This window comes from Mustela erminea, chromosome 6 (genome assembly GCF_009829155.1).
Source record: "Mustela erminea isolate mMusErm1 chromosome 6, mMusErm1.Pri, whole genome shotgun sequence".
Lineage (NCBI taxonomy): Eukaryota > Metazoa > Chordata > Mammalia > Carnivora > Mustelidae > Mustela > Mustela erminea.
Genome location: NC_045619.1, coordinates 91,426,257 through 91,442,663, shown reverse-complemented (window position 1 = coordinate 91,442,663; position 16,407 = coordinate 91,426,257). Strand labels below are relative to the sequence as shown.

Below are 16,407 nucleotides of genomic sequence, written 5' to 3'. Positions count from 1 at the left end.
AATGAACAGTGCCTGGAAAAAACAGAGGAACAAATTAACAACTAAGAAATCAAAGTAATGGAAAGCAATGAAGCCAAAGAAGGGGGAGAAAGAAGAGTTATGCAAAATGAGACCAGACCTAGGGAACTCATTGACTCCATCAAATATAATAACACTCATGTTATAGGAATCCCAGTAGAAGAAAAGAGAAAAAAGGTGTAAGAAAACTTGTTTCTAGAAATATAGCTGAAAATGTCCATAATCTAAAAGATCCAGGAGACACAGAAAACTATCAAAATCAACAATAGTAGGCTAACACCAAGACCTATTGTAATTGAATTTGCAAAATATGCCGATAAAGAAAACATCTTAAAAGCAGGAAAGCAAGTCAGTAACTTCCAGGGGAAACCCCTTAAGGCTAGCAGGAACTTTTTCAGCAGAAACGTTGCAAGCCAGAAGGGAGTGGTATTATCTATTCAACGTGGTGAATGGGAAAAATCTGTAGCCAAGAATATCTATCCAGCAAGCCTATTACTCAGAATAGGAGAGATAGAGTTTCCCAGATAAAAACTAAAGGAGTTTGTGACTACTAAACTAGCCCCACAAGAAATATTAAAGGGGACTCTTTGAGTGGAAAGAAGAGACCAATTGTGACAGTATAAAGGCAGGAAACACAAAAGTAGCAAAAATGAACATTTATATAAAAAATAAGTTAAGGAACTCAGGAAAAAGGGATATAAAATTTAATACTTTACCTAAAGCATAGGGAGAAGAAGAGAAAAGAATGGGCTCAAACTTAAAGACCAGCAGTTTAAATATAGACTGCTATATGCAGAAGAGGTTACATACAAATTATATATCAAAACCCACTAATAGTGGTGCCTGTGTGGCTCCGTTGGTTAAACATCTGACTTGATTTCAGCTCAGGTCATAATCTCAGGGTTGTGAGATTGAGCCCTGCACTGTACTCTATTCCAGCCATGGAGTCTGCTTAATATTCTCTTTCCCTCTCCCACCCCACTCATGCCCTCTCTAAAAACAAAACAAAACAAAACAAACAAACAAACAAAACAACAAAAAAAAAACCCACTGATAAACACTCAAAGAGGAGAAAGAAATCAAAATATATCACTAAAGAAAACCAGTAAAACATCAAAGACACAAAAAATGATCAGAGAAAATCTCCAGAAACAACCACAAAGCAAGTAGTAAAATGACAAATACATATCTATCAATAATTACTTTGAATATAAGTGGGGTAAGTGCTCCAATCAAAATACATAGGATGTCAGAGTGGATTAAAAAGAAGAAGAAGAAGAAGAAAACAAGACCCATGTATAAGTCACTTGCAAGAGTTTTATTTTTGTCATAAGGACACCTGCAGATTGGAAGTCAGGGGATGGAAAAAAACATGTATCCTGCAAATGGATATAAAAAGAAAACTAGAATAGTAATACTTATATTGGACAAAATAGAGTCTAAAAGAACAACTGCAGTAAGAGACAAGAGCACTATATCATAATGAAGAGGACAATCTGACAGGAAGAAGAACTATCTATTGTAAATATTTATGCACCCAACATGGGATCACCCAAGTACATAAAACAATTAATGACTAACATAAAAGAACTAATTGATAATAATACAATAATACTAGGGTCCTTTAATTTTATTATATATGTTTTATTATATATGTTTTATTATATATATGTTTTAAATGAAATTCATTTCTTTTATTCCCAATTGAAAAAGTATCCAAATGTACAATTTGGATATTTTAGGAAGGAATAGAAATAATCAATAGTTGGGTACTTTAACTCACCACTTACATCAATGGACAGATCAGAAAGTCAACAAAGAAACAGTGGCTTTATATGATGCACTGGACTAGATGGACTAAAGAGATATATTCAAAATATTCCATCCTTAAACAACAGAATACACATTCTGGAACATTCTGTAGAATAGATCACATATTAGGCAACAAAACAAGTTATTTTTTTAATTTAATTTTTTTCAGTGTTCCCAAATTCATTGTTTATGTACCACACCCAGCGCTCCATGCAATACGTGCCCTCCATAATACCCACAAAACCGGTCTTAATAAATACAAGAAGACTGAAGTCATACCATGCACCTTTTCTGATCACAATACTGTTAAATTAGAAGTCAGCCACAGGAAACAATCTGAAAGACCACAAATACATATTGGTTAAGTAACATTCTACTAAACAATGAATGGACCAATGAGGAAATAAGAGAATAAATTTTTTAAAATACATGGAAGCAAATGAAAATGAAAACACAATTGCCCAAACTTTTGAGATACAGTAAATATGGTTCTAAGAGGGAAGTATATAGCAATGCAGGCCTACCTCAAGAAATAAGAAAAATCTACAACAACCTAATCATCACCTAAACAAGCTAGAAAAAGAACAACAAATGAAGCCTAAAGGCAGCAGAAGGAAGGAGATAATAAAAATTAGAGTAGTAGTAGTAGTAGGTAGCTCAGTTGGTTAAGCAGCAGACTCTTGATTTCAGCTCAGGTCATGATCTCAGAGTCCTGGAATTGAGCCCTGCTTCTGGCTCCTGCTCAGCGGGGAGTCTACTTGAGGATTCTCTCACTCCCTCTCCATTTGACCCTCTCCCCACTTTCTCTCTCTCTCAAATATTTTTTTTTAAAAAAACTAGAGCAGAAGTAAACACTATAGAAACTTTAAAAAGACAAAAATAGGAGAGATCAATGAAACCAGGAGCTGTTCTTTGAAAAAATTAATGAAACCTATATGGCTTTAGCCAGAGTTATCAGAAAGAAGAGAAAAAGGATCCCAATAAAATCATAGATGAGAGAGGAGAAATAATAATCAACACCACAGAAATGCAGACAATTATAAAAGAATATTATGAACGACTATATGCCAACAATTTGGACAATGTAGAAGAAACGGATAAATTCCTAGAAACATATAAATTACCAGAACTGAAACAAGAATAGAAAATTTGAACACACTGGAAACCAGCAAAGAAATGGAATCATTAATCCAAAAACTATGAACAAACACAAGTCCCGGACCAGAGGCAAATTCTACTGAGCATTTTGAAGGAAGAGTTAGTACCTATTCTCAAACTATTCCAAAAAACAGAAAAGGAAGAAAAAACTCCAAATTCACTCTATGAGGCCAGTATTACCCTGATACGAAAACGAGACAAAGACGCCACAAAAAGAATTCTAAGCCATTATCTTTGGTGAACATGGATGCAAAAATCCTCAACAAAATACTCCAAACTGAATCCAACAATACGTTAAAAAAATCATCACTATGATCAAATGGGATTTATTCATAGGTTATGGGGGTGTTTTAATATCTGAAAAGCAATCATTGTGATACACCAAATTAATAAAAGGAGAAGAATCATCTGATCATTTCAAAAGATGTGGGAAAATCATGTGAGGGGCACCTGAGTGACTCAGTGGGTTAAATCCTCTGCCTTCGGCTCAGGTCATGATTCCGGCATCTTGGGATCTAGCCCCGCATCAAGCTCCCTGCTAGGCCGGGAGCCTGCTTTGCCCTCTCTCTCTCTGCCTGCCTCTCTGTCTACTTGTGATCGCTGTCAAATAAATAAATAAAATCTTTAAAAAAAGGAATTTGACAAAGTGCAACATCCATTCATGATAAAAGAGTAAAAAATCCACTCATGATAAAAACCTTCCAAAAGTAGGTTTAGAAGGAATATACTTCAACATAATAAAGGTCATATATTAAAAAATGCACAGGTAATGACATCCTAAATGGGGGAGAACAGAAAGAAAAACTTCTTAGGTCTTGCTTCTAATTATGGGCTTCTCATTAGCACTGTTTATCATTATTAAACTAACCTTAGGGGCACCTGGGTGACTCAGATGGTTAAGTGTCTGCCTTCGGCTCAGGTCATGATCTCCAGGTCCTGGGATCGAGTCCCACGTCAGGCTCCCAGCTCAGCAGGGAGTCTGTTTCTCCCTCTCCTCTGCCTCTCCTCCTGCTTGTTCTCTGTCTCTCTCTATCTCTCCCAAATGAATAAATATTTTAAAATTAAAAAAAATTAATCTTAACCTTTTTTACTTCCCACTTTAATGGAGACCAATTTCTAATATATAAATTATGTAACTTATTAACTTTTTGTCATCCATTTTTCTATCTGTTTGTTTTTTCTTAACAAACTCCCCAAAGTTTAGTGGCTTAAATAAATAACATTTATTTTGTTCACAAATCTACTGTTAGGACAAGTGTGGCTAGGACAGCTTGTTCTCTTCCCCTAGCTTCAGGTGGGGCAGCTGAAAGGCTTAGGGCTGGAACTCTTTGAAGATTTGCTCACTCACATCTGGTGGTGTTGATGCTGGCTATTGTCTAGGACTACAGTTGGGGCAGGCAGCCGAAACACTTACACTGGCAAACCTAGACTCTTTGTGGCCTGAATTTTCTTACAAGGTGGGGGGCTAAATTCCAATCCAAAAAAGCTGCCTGAGCTGCAGAGCAAGGCAGAAGCTCTATTGTCTTTTGTAACCTAGCCTTGGAATACACAGAGCATCACATTCACCATACTCTGTTAGGAGAAAGTCACAAAGGTAGGCCCATGGTCTTTTTTTTTTAATGGAATGAATATTAAAAAACCTATGGACACATTTTAAAAGCAGCATGATTTACCCACCGGCCACAATTTTTTATATTTCTCCCACATGAAAAATACACTCACCTCCCCCCCATACCTCCCACAAATCTCAGTTCTCCTGGCATTGGGTTTGGGCTTGAGTCCAAGATCTTACAATGTTAATCAGGTACAGTAGGGATAAGGTGCCTGAAGTATAGTCCCTTGAGTGCAAGTCTTCTCCATCTGAACACTTGGGAATTAAGGAAGACAGTTCTCTACCACTCAAAATGGAACACTCTGGTAACCTGCTAAGGACTCTCCCATTGAAAGAAGATGGGAGGCACACTAGTCCATAGCAGTTTTGAAACACACCCTGAAGCATGCTGTCAGTTCTTCAGTGAGGACTTAGTCCTAACCATGGGAATGCTTCTCCATGGCTGTTTGCTTTACTTTTTGAGCTCTTGGTTCTGTCCTTTTCATAAGGAATGACCTGTGTTTGTAGCTTCTTTTTCAGCCTGATTCCTCCTGGTGGGAATTCTAAGACTCAAATGCCTATTTTTAGTTTGTACTATCTTGGTCTCTTTTAGTCCAAGCTCACAAACAGTGTTTTTGCTACTATATTTCTCTTAGTTTTTTGAGTTTTCCATGAATACGATTGGATTTCATGCCATTAGAAAAGCCATTCTCCTGGGTCTTTTGAGATAAGCTTTCACCTCAGGTTTCCTGTGCAGCTCTCATTTGACAATGCCTTTCAAATTCTCACACTCTTAAGATCCTTAAAGAAATTTCAGGCACACCTTAAGTCCTTCTCAAGTCTTAATAAAGGGTTTATAGTTTTGGCTTTATCCATAGGCCATGTCTTCCTGGATTTGCTTTTAACCCAGAAGCCATTTCTTTATTTTAGCGTTGACAATACAGCATGTGGAGAGGCTATAAATGAGGAACAGGTAGATGAATCCAGTAAGTCCTGGTTCCTTCATATTGAATAGTCTTTCTTTAGCTTATCTCTCCTACCAGTTTTACTTTCACGTGGTTTGTGGCACGAGTTCCTTTTCCCTCTAGTGTCATTTTCTTCACTTGTCTAGAAACCTTTGCTGTAAGCCTCTTCAAGGACCATCAGGTTTCCACTCACAGTCTCTTGGAAGCCCTTTTGGTTTTCATTCTTACTCTTCTCTACTTCTCACTCTTACTCTTCTTTCAGGTTCCACCCACCTCCTGGTTCAAAGAAGGTTTAGTTTCCGTTTTTTGGTTTTCTTTTTTAATGGCAGCACCCCATTTTAATGTCTGTGCCAGTTATTTATTGCTGTATAATAAACCATCTTAAAATCTAGTGGCTCAAAACAGCATTTATCTTGTTCACAAATCTTTGGACAAGGCTGAGTAAGGCCAACTCATTTCTTCTTCATTTGGCATCACCTGGGATGACTGGAAGCTGGGAACTAGAATCATCTAAAACCTTGTTCATGCACATGTTTGGCTGTTGAGGCTGGCTTTTGGCTAGGATGTTAGCTAGGGCAGTCTCAGCTGGAATATTTGCATGAAGACTCACTAGGTACCCTGGGCTTTCCCACAACAGCTGGATTCTAAGGGTGAGGTTTCCTAGAAGACGAAAGTCAGATGGAAGCTATATCACATTTTCTAATCTCACCTTAAAAATCACACAGCAGCTCTGCCATATTCTGTTCACTAGGAACCAGTTACTAAGGGGAGGGATTGTCATGGGAGAAGTGTCAGTGTATAAAACCACCACTTCCACTTGTCTTTCCAGTCATATCTAAAGGAAAGGAGTTCTTCCCAACTCAGCATCACTGAAACTCCAGCAAGTTTTTTGGTTGTTTTCATTGCTTAGTATATTCTCTTATTTTGTGGGAAGTAACAAAGGATTGTAACATTGTCGAGTTAAAGAATTTTTTTTTATCCAAAAATATATGGATCATCTCACTAAATTTTTCCCCACTATTTTTTTTTTTTTACTGAGAGATGTGATTTCTTAACCTTGTGAATCATTTCTCCTCAGAATCCAATTCAAATTATCATAAAACATTTGTAATTCAGAAAAAGGCTGATGGCAATAGAATCAGTATTTATAGATTCATTAATTAGAGTCTTATTTTCAATGTCTTATTTTGGTAAGCATTTATTGGCTCAGACCTACGTAAGTCAATATGGTATTCCTGAAACTTCTTTAAAAATTATGGAGTACATGGGCACCTGGGTGGCTCAGTTAAGTGCCTTTGGCTTGGGTCATGATCCTGGGATGCTGGGATGGAGACCGATGCTGGGCTTCCTGATCAGTGGGGAGTCTGCTTCTCCCTCTCCCTGCTCTTGCTGTCTTGCACTCTCTCCCTCTCAAATAAATAAATAAAAATTTTTAAAAAATTATGGAGTGTTAAGATGAGGGAAGGGTTAAGAGACTTTCTACTGGGGTACCTGGGTGGCCTAGTGGGTTAAAGCCTCTGCCTTCAGCTCAGGTCATGATCCCGGGGTCCTGGGATCGAGCTCCACATCGGGCTCTCTGCTCTGCGGGGAGCCTGCTTCCTCCTCTCTCTCTGCCTGCCCTCTACCTACTTGTGACCTCTCTCTCTCTCTACAAAAAAAAAAAAGAGAGAGAGAGAGACTTTCAACTAAGACATGACTTACAGTATTTTATGGAGGAAAAATCTGAAACAATCAGAAAAATAAAAGTATAAAAATTAAATACAAATGTGTGGCAAAGAGGATGACAGCAGAGATCGATTTTAGCAACTCCTAGTGGTTTGAATTTTGTTCTTCATTTTCTGAGTTATTTGAGGTTCCGCATTCCAAGACTGTACTACAATATAGATAACATTTTGTTGAAAATGAACTTATTTTAAAATTTGAGCACCTGCCTGGAGCAGTCAGTAATGTATGTGACTCTTGATCCTGGGGGTGTGAGTTCAAGCCCCATGTCTGGTGCAAAGATTTAAAATCTTTGAAAAAAATTTGGGGTCTTAGTTTTGCATTAGATCTTTTCACTCTATTTCCAAACCGTATTATTTTATTCATGCAGGTTGATGATCTTACAGCAAAATTGGAAACTGTGTCTTCAAGAAACCAGGTTCTTATTCAGGAGTTATCATCTATGAAAGAAATACGGACTAAATGTGAAAAGCTAGAGAAGAAGAAAAAGAAGTTGGAACAACAAGTAGTAAACCTCAGAAGTTGTGAGGAAGTCAACGTAGTAATATAGTAAAATAGAGCAATATAAAATAGAGCAATATAAACGGGATTTTGAAGAAAGGACAAGATTGAATGTAGCAGAAAAATTAAAAGAAGTCGATCTATTTTTAGAGGTTAATTTATTTGTCTATAAAATGCTTTAATTCATTTCACTGCAAATCACGTTTTGGTTATATGCAGTGTAGAGTTTTCCTCTTCTTCCTTTATAGCAATTTGGTAAATTTCTGGAAGCATTTGTTCCTTCCCTTTAAAAATTTCAGTTTTCATTATTATTCACACTAAATTGATCTTTCAGAATGATTCACAGTAGAAAGTCTTTTTTTTTTTAGAGACTATGGACTCTGAAAAACAATCTGAGGGGTTTGAAGTGGTGGGGGGGTGGGAGGTCGGGGTACCAGGTGGTAGGTATTATAGAGGGCACAGATTGCATGCAGCACTGGGTGTGGTGAAAAAATAATGATACTGTTATGCTGAAAAAAAAAAAAAAGACAAGTTTGGAAAGCACGAGTGGGGGATGGACAGGTAGAGAGAAAATTCCAGGCATTACTTCATGCTGAGTAGGACACAGGGCTTTATCCCAGTACCCTCAGATCACTATCTGAGCAGAAACCAAGAGTCAGGCACTCAGATGACTGAGTCAGCCAAGAACTCCAGGTACCTCAATTATTTTTAAGTTGTATTGTTCACTTTTTAAAAATTTAAATGATTTTATTATTCTTTGAATTATCAGATTGCATGAGTTCTAATGTAAGAATGAACATTATTCACATTTAATTCAGTTTCACATTAATGATAAATATTTTACATTTCAGCTTTTTTTTTCACTTTAAAAATTGCTCTCTGAATCATTGACACAAAACTAAAAGAAAGAAATATACTGTACCCAGGTTGTAACAATTTTAAAACTATGCTTTTAATTTGCTTTAGACGCAAGTAGCATTTCAAGAAAGCGTAGCACAGTTATGAGAAAATAATAATGCTTCAGTAAGAAGTCAAATGGAACTCAGAATTAAAGAGCTGGAATTTGAATTATCCAAAATGAAAAGTTGTCAAGACTTTACTAAAACAGAATTGGGCACATACAAGCACCTCTACCTAGAAGAAGTAACACATCGAATGTCATTGACAAATGAACAGAATAAGTAAGTTAAAACAATCATAGAAAGTAGAGTTAGCTTATTAATTTGCCTCTAAACTATAAGTTTTTGGAGCCATGTTCATGAGATCAGTAGTAAGTGAAAGCCAACTAGGTAGCATAATTTTGAAAAATGATGTTTGTAAATGAACTTATTGTTGAAATGCTAGTCCAAGTCAGTCTGCATTTCTCTTTTTTTTGTTGTTGTTTTAAATGATTTTATTTTTTTCCCTTGAATATTTTCAGTTATTCTGATCTCCTAGTCTTTAAACTAACTGTTTGAAGGTTTATAATTTAGACAGCATATTATTATAAAATTGTCAGAATTACCCTAAATAGAAATAAGTTTATTAATATTTATTCATTAATGTTAGTTTATTTTTGGAAGAGTACATCTTTAGCCCAAAAGGTCAAGATGGAAATGGTAGATTCCACCTCCAGTACCCTGGTATCTGTGTTATAACCTAATTGCCTCTGGAACTGTTTCAGTTCTTTCTGATCACAACTCTGCCATCTACTTGTCCTCTAGCAATTGTTCATCTAATTTTTCCTCAGTGCCAAATGCTCAATCTCTCTGAGGTAATGTGTGAAATGTACAAGAGTGGTGAAAGCCAATGCTTGAAAAATGTCTTTGAGGGATTTTTTAAATTTTTATTTTCCTTTAAAGATTTTACATATTTATTTGACAGAGAGAGAGAGAACAAGTGAGCACAAGCAGAGGGGAGCGGCAGGCAGAGGGTGAGGGAGAAGCAGGCTTCCCTCAAGCAGGGAGCCCAGTGTGGGGCTCAATTCCAGGACTGTGGGGTCCTGACCTGAGCTGAAGGCAGATGGTTAACTGACCGAGCCACCCAGACCCCCAGCTCTAATCTGGTTTACTAAATATAAGTATGTATCATGGCATCCCCAAGAATCTTTTAAGTATAACCATTCCAGAAGGCAGCAGGTATAACCTGTTAGGCCATGGACATCACTGATAGCCATTTCTCTCCCTCCTTACTTTGAATTACTTGTTAGTTAGGAACCCTAGAAATATATGTACTTCTTTAGAAGAGTTTTAAATCTATAATTATACATAGTAGGTCTGCTCTGTCACATTTACCATGTTAAAACACTATTTAATGGCACATTCTCTTTACTATTATGGAAACTTAAAAAATGCAAGTAATTTAGAACTGATCTGGGGAGAAATGAAATACTAAGCATTGTGTTTTGTTATCTGAACAGGACTAGTGAGAGGCTGGCAGAGACCAGTACCAAACTTCTGGTGGAGAAGAAGCCAAAGCAAAATTTGCTTGACACTATTAATATGAGGCCAGCCCCAGATCTGCCTTATGGTAGAAATGTTAATAATAATAGTTCACTATTCAATAGAAATGTTGCTCTAAGAGAAAACATGGTATTCCTACCTAAAACTCACGGCGTTCAAGTAATGACATCGATACTTACCTCACCAAGGTTAGTTATATTAGTTTTCCTTTTTTTCCTTGGGTTTCAGATTCCTGATATAATTTTTGTTTTTAATTTGGTAAAATTCTGAGTTGTTTAGCTAACTAATACACACTAAGTAAAAGTCATAATTATTTGTGCTAATAAAGAAATGAGACAGAAATTTTGACTTTTTTTCTTAGATCCTGGAGCTCTGACTTTCAAGAGATACCTATTATAACATTTATCAATAAATATAACTAAACTGTCATATTTTATTATTTTTTCAAGATTTTATTTATTTTAGAGAGAGAGTGTATAAGGTGGGGAAAGAGTGTGAGATTCTCAAGCAGACTTCCTGCTGAGTGTGGAACCCTACATGGGGCCCAGTCTCACAACCCTAGGATCATAACCTGAGCCGAAAACAAGAGTCAGACACTTGACTGAATTACCCCGGCACCCCAAAACGGACATATTTTAAATTTCTTGAAAACCTACATCTAAATTCGATTTGAGAAAGTAACTACTATTGCTCATGAATGAAATCTATACTTAGATGCTTTGACTAATTTCTTGGTTGGCAATGGTTCTTAACAATTTTAAAGTTTGCTGTTACCCATTTTCCCCACTCTTATGTATAAGTGAACAATAAGAATCCAAACACTTAATCACATATGGATATTTATTATTTAAAAGAGCCTATGATAAGTCCTTTTTATGAATTAAATAAACTTGTAATGCTAAAGAGATTAATTTTACTTTTTCAGTTGTAATTGCTGTCATTTTCTCACCTGAGAGTACATCCTTAATTGTTGTCTTACTTGGAGCATTTTTTAAAACTTATAACACTTCTATTTCAATTTTTACAAAATGTTCTGCTGAGCAATTATAGAGCATTTTCTAAATCGCTAAATCAAGCAAATACAGGATTCTTTTTTTTTTTTTTTTTAGAGAGAGAGAGAGAGTGTGCAAACTGGCAGTGGGGGGGTGAGGTGCAGAGAGACCAATGCAGGGCTAGATCCCAGGACCCTGGGATCATGACCCGAGCTGAAGGCAGAGGCTTTAATCCACTGAGCCACCCAGGTGGCCCACAACTGTAATTTTTAAAATGAAGTTCACGTATATCTGCTTTGCCATTACTTGAATGATTGATGACTAAGATGGGAATAATAGGGAGTCTTTAAGTAGCAGCTGGTTTCCATTGTGTATCATTGTTATTAAAATGTCCATTTCAATCAATGTACATAGGTTTATGGTTTTGAAAGTATATTCATGGTCTTACAAATGCAGACAAAAGTAACATAGGCTCATGGTAAATGAGGCCTCTATCTTGTTCTTTCATTTGGTTTCCTTATTGTCTTGCTCTCTTCCCTCCTAATTTGAGGGCTTTAGTGTTATGCTTGTTGCCTTTCTTTTTCTTTTTTGTATATTATAGATTTTTGTGATCACAGTGAAGTTCATATATAACATTCCATGCATATAGAAGTCTATTTTAAGTTGATGGTTACTTAAGTTCAAACACATTTTAAAAGCACTACATTTTCCCACCCCACCTTGTTTTATGTATTTGATGTCTTAGTTTACATCTTTTTATTTTGTGTATCCCTTAACTAATTACTGTAGATACAATTGTTGTTAGTGCTCTTGTCTTTTAACATTCATACTGGCTTTATAAAAATGATTGATCTATTACTTTTATTCTATGTTTGCTTTTACCAATAAAACTCTTTCTTTCATAATTTTCTTATTTCTAGTTATGTCCTTGTCTTTCTTTCTTTTAATGTATTTTTGAAAACAAGCAAGAGAGAACACAGATGGGAGGGGAGGGCCACAGAGAGAGGGAGAAGCAGACTACCTGAGTACGGGGCCTGGTGGGGCTTGATCCTAGGAGGTCCCTTAACATGTCCTCATTTTAAAAATTCTTTTATCTTTTTGTTTTTTGGCTTGGATGACTTCTGCTGCCCTGTCCTGTAGATCACTGATCTGTTCATCTGCAGCTTTTAATCTGCTGTTGATTCCCTCTGGTGTATTTTCCATTTCAGTTATTGTATTTTTCAGCTCTGGTTGGTTCTTCTTTATATTTTCTTTTGTTGGAGTTCCCACTGAATCCATCCATTTAATATAATATTGAGGTATGTGCCCTCTATCCCTAAACTTTGAAGAGTTTTGATCAGGAAGGGATGCTGAACTTTGTCAAGTGCTTTTTCAGCATCTATTGAGAGTATCATATGGTTCTTGTTCGTTCTTTTATTAATGTGTTGTATCACATTGATTGATTTGTGGATGTTGAACCAACCTTGCAACCCTGGAATAAATCCCACTTGGTCGGGGTGAATAATCCTTTTAATGTACTGTTGAATCCTATTGGCTAGTATTTTGGTGAGAATTTTCGCATCTGTGTTCAAGGATATTGGTCTGTAGTTCCCTTTTTTGATGGGATCCTTGTCTGGTTTTGGGATCAAGGTGATGCTGGCCTCATAAAATGAGTTTGGAAGTTTTCCTTCCATTTCTATTTTTTGGAACAGTTTCAGGAGAATAGGAATTAGTTCTTCTTTAAATGTTTGGTAGAATTCCTCCGGGAAGCTCTCTGGCCCTGGGCTTTTGTTTGTTTGGAGATTTTTTGATGACTGTTTCAATCTCCTTACTGGTTATGGGTCTGTTCAGGTTTTCTATTTCTTCCTGGTTCAGTTGTGGTAGTTTATATGTCTCTAGGAATGCATCCATTTCTTCCAGATTGTCAAATTTCTTGGTGTAGAGTTGCTCATAGTATGTTCTTATAATTGTTTTATTTGGTGTTGGTTGTGATCTCTCCTCTTTCATTCATGATTCTATTTATTTGTGTCCTTTCCCTTTTATTTTTGATAATTCTGGCCAGGGGTTTATCAATTTTATTTATTCTTTCAAAGAACCAGCTCCTAGTTTCATTGATTTGTTCTATTGTTGTTTTGTTTCTATTTCATTGATTTCTGCTCTGATCTTTGTGATTTCTCTTCTCCTGCTGGGTTTAGGCTTTCTTTGTTGTTCTTTCTCCATTCCTTCAGGTGTAGGGTTAGGTTGTGTACTTGAGACCTTTCTTGTTTCTTGAGAAAGTCTTGTACTGCTATATATTTTCCTCTCAGGACTGCCTTTCTGTGTACGACAGATTTTGAACAGTTGTGTTTTCATTATCATTTGTTTCCATGAATTTTTAAAATTCTTCTTTAATTTCCTGGTTGACCCATTCATTATTTAGAAGGATACTGTTTAGTCTCCATGTACTGGGGTGCTTTCCAAATTTCCTCTTGTGATTGAGCTCTAGCTTCAGAGCATTGTGGTCTGAAAGTATGCAGGGAATGATCCCAATCTTTTGATACTAGTTGAGACCTGATTTAGGATGGAGGATGTGATCTATTTGGAGAAAGTTCCATGTGCACTAGAGAAGAATGTGTATTCTGTTGCTTTGGGATGCAATGTTCTGAATATATATGTGATGTCCATCTGGTCCAGTGTGTCATTTAAGGCCTTTACTTCCTTTTTGATATTTGGCTTGGGTGATCTGTCCATTTCAGTGAGGGAAGTGTTAAATTCCCCTACATTATTGTATTATTGTTGATGTGTTTTCTTGGTTATGTTATTAATTGGTTATATAGTTGGCTGCTCCCACGTTGGGGGCATAGATATTTAAAATTGTTAAATCTTCTTGTTGGTAAGATCCTTTGAGTATGATATAGTGTCCTTCCTCATCTCCTATTATAGTCTTTGGTTTAAAATATAATTGATCTGATATTAGGATTGCCACCCCTGCTTTCTCCTGATGTCCATTAGCATGGTAAATTGTTTTCCACCCCCTCACTTTAAATCTGGAGGTGCCTTTGGGTCTAAAATGAGTTTCTTGTAGGCAGCATATAGATGGGTTTTGGTTTTTTATCCATTCTGATACCCTGTGTCTTTTTTTTTTTGAATTTTTAATAATTTAATAATTATTAATAATTTAATACTTGGCTTTTTAATAATCAGAGCCAAGATTGGAGTTTTTTTTATTTATTTTTTATTTATTTTTTTTTAATTTCCAGCATAACAGTATTCATTATTTTTGCACCACACCCCGTGCTCCATGCAATCCATGCCCTCTATAATACCCACCACCTGGTACCCCAACCTCCCACCCCCCGTCCCTTCATGATTCACAGACCTGTACCCTGTGTCTTTTGATTGGGGCATTTAGCCCATTAACATTCAGGGTAACAATTGAGAGATATGAATTTAGTGCCATTGTATTGCCTGTAAGATGCCTGTTACTGTATATTGTCTCTGTTCCTTTCTGATCTACTACTTTTAGGCTCTCTCTTTGCTTAGAACCCCTTTCAATATTTCCTGTAGAGTTGGTTTGGTGTTTGCAAATTTTTTCAGTTTTTGTTTGTCCTGGAAGATTTTAATCTCTCCTTCTATTTTCAATGATAGTCTAGCCAGATATAGTATTCTTGGCTGCATGTTTTTCTCGTTTAGTGCTCTGAATATATCATGCCAGCTCTTTCTGGCCTGCCAGGTCTCTGTGTATAAGTATGCTGCCAATCTAATATTTTTACCATTTTATGTTACAGACTTCTTTTCCAGGCTGCTTTCAGGATTTTCTCTTTGTCACTAAGTCTTGTAAATTTTACTATTAGGTGATGGGGTGTGGGCCTATTCTTGTTCATTTTGAGGGGGGTTCTCTGCACCTCCTGGATTTTGATGCTTGTGTCCTTTGCCATATTAGGGAAATTCTCTCCAATAATTCTCTCCAATATATCTGCTGCTCCCATCTGTCTTTCTTCTTCTTCTGGAATCCCAATTATTCTAATGTTGTTTTATCTTATGGTGTCACTTATCGCTCAAATTCTCCCCTTGTGGTCCAGTAGCTGTCTGTCTCTCTTTTGCTCAGCTTCTTTATTCTCTGTCATTTGGTCTTCTATATTGCTAATTGTTTCTTCTGCCTCATTTATCCTAGCAGTGAGAGCCTCCATTTTTTATTGCACCTCATTAATAGCTTTTTTGATTTCAACTTGGTTAGATTTTAGTTCTTTTATTTCTGCAGAAAGCGCTTTTATATCTCCCAAGAGGGTTTCTCTACTATCTTCCATGCCATTTTCAAGCCCGACTAGAACCTTGAGAATCATCATTCCTAACTCTCAATCTGACATATTACCAATGTCTGTATTGATTAGGTCCCTAGCCTTTGGTACTGTCTCTTGTTCTTTTTTTTTGTGGTGAATTTTTCTGCCTTGTCATTTTATCCAGATAAGAGTACATGAAGAAGCAAGTAAAATACTAAAAGGGTGGCAAAGACCCCAGGAAAATATGCTTTAACCAAATCAGAAGAGATTCCAAATGTGGAGGGTAAGAAAGGGGATAAAAAGAGGTTCAGAAAAAAAAAAAGAAACAACAACAACAAAAACGAATAAAGAAAAAATATAAAAAAAGAAACTATATATATATATATATTAGATAAACTAGATAAAAAACGTTAAAAAAGAAAAGTTAAAAAAATTTAGCAGAAGAGGGGGGAGGAGTCAAGATGGCAGAAAGTAGCAGGCTGAGACTGCTTCAGCTAGCCGGAGATCAGCTAGAGAGCTTATCTAAAGATTGCAAACACCTGAAAATCCATCGGCAGATCGAAGAGAAGTAGAACAGCAATTCTGGAAACAGAAAAACAACCACTTTCTGAAAGGTAGGACCGGCGGAGAAGTGAATCCAAAGCGACGGGAAGATAGACCCTGGGGGGAGGGGCCGGCTCCCGGCAAGCGGCGGAGCAACAGCGCACAAAATCAGGACTTTTAAAAGTCTGTTCCGCCATGGGACATCGCTCCAGAGGCTAAACCGGGGCGAAGCCCATGCGGGGTAAGCGTGGCCTCAGGTCCCGCAGGGTCACAGAAGGATCGGGGGTGTCTGAGTGTCGCAGACCTTGCCGGCATTGGAACGGGAATGCCAGCTACAGAGACAGAGCCGACAATAAGCTCGCAGCTTGGGGTGACCTTGAACCGATCGCAGGCTCGGTGAGCTCGGAGCGCGGCCGGAGGTACAGA

General features: G+C 37.0%; 1 long non-coding RNA gene across 1 annotated transcript; it reads left to right on the top strand.

Moving 5' to 3' along the window:
- The first annotated feature begins 7,636 nt into the window (after window positions 1-7,636).
- On the top strand, window positions 7,637-10,210 carry LOC116593894. Its single transcript, XR_004286982.1, has 3 exons — window positions 7,637-7,807; window positions 8,734-8,948; window positions 10,166-10,210. It is a non-coding gene; the product is annotated as an uncharacterized LOC116593894 (long non-coding RNA).
- The last annotated feature ends 6,197 nt before the right edge of the window (window positions 10,211-16,407 follow it).